General features: G+C 37.2%; 1 protein-coding gene across 1 annotated transcript in view; it reads left to right on the top strand.

The window, feature by feature from the left end:
- The window catches only part of LOC117100725 (potassium channel subfamily K member 16-like), a 51,248-nt gene that overhangs the window by 25,647 nt on the left and 24,644 nt on the right, over positions 1–957 (top strand). The window lies entirely within an intron of this gene.

Below are 957 nucleotides of genomic sequence, written 5' to 3'. Positions count from 1 at the left end.
AATAATAATAATAATAATAATAAATAAATAATAATAATAAATAAATAATAATAAATAATAATAATAATAATCCTCATTTCACGGTTAGTAATTTACCATACCAACCCACCCCACTCCACATGAAAACAATACGACATAGGGCTTATCTTATTTATAATATGGGCCACACACGTGTGTTTGAAACTAAATATAAGCATTTTCATCATGGTTTTATTTATTACAAATATTCTTTCACCATGTATACACATTGAGGCCCTTCTTAAAAGAATAAAACTAAAAAAGCCCTAAAAAGTACGCGCCAAGCGCGCAAAATATTTTTGTGTTTTTAATTCTAATTTCGTCGGAATTGATGAAAACTCCCTAAAATGTGCAATTTATAGAGGAAATTGGCCTACCGTAACAAGAAATGCGCGCAAAGAATTCGAGAATTTTAGGCACTTTCAGAGGATGCATTTGTCAAGGGGAGAGGAAAGATTTTCTCCTTGTCCCCCGGTGTTTTTAATTCTAATTTCGTTGGAATTGATCAAAAATCCCTAAAATGTGCAATTTTTAGAGGAAATTGGGCCATGTTAACAAGAAATGCGCGCGAAATTTGAGGTTTTTAGTCACTTTCAGGGGATAAAGGGCATTTATAAAGGGGTGGGGAAGATTTTTCAAAGATAGATATTTTCCCCTTGTCCTCCAGTGGTTACGCCATTGGGCAGCATAGATCAGAGGAGTTATGACAGTTTTTGAAGTGGAGAAGGGGTTGCAGGGTGTTGCGAGTCTGGTCATTATGATATCTTCCTTTTTATTCTTGTCTTTATTTTTCTCTTCTCTTTTTCTTTCCTTATCTTTTCCTCTTCTTTCTCTTTCCCTCCCTCTCCCCTCTTTCTTTTCTCTTATTACCCAACCCGGTACGACGGCTTGGTCAGCCCGGTAAAAGCGTCAGGGGAGAGGCTGCCCCCCCCCCCCGCG

Source organism: Anneissia japonica, unplaced genomic scaffold (assembly GCF_011630105.1).
Source record: "Anneissia japonica isolate Jap-2015-1 unplaced genomic scaffold, ASM1163010v1 scaffold1430_len515961_cov162, whole genome shotgun sequence".
In the NCBI taxonomy this organism is placed as follows: domain Eukaryota; kingdom Metazoa; phylum Echinodermata; class Crinoidea; order Comatulida; family Comatulidae; genus Anneissia; species Anneissia japonica.
The sequence above is the reverse complement of the archived record's forward strand: the minus strand, read 5'-3'. Positions and strand labels throughout refer to the sequence as shown.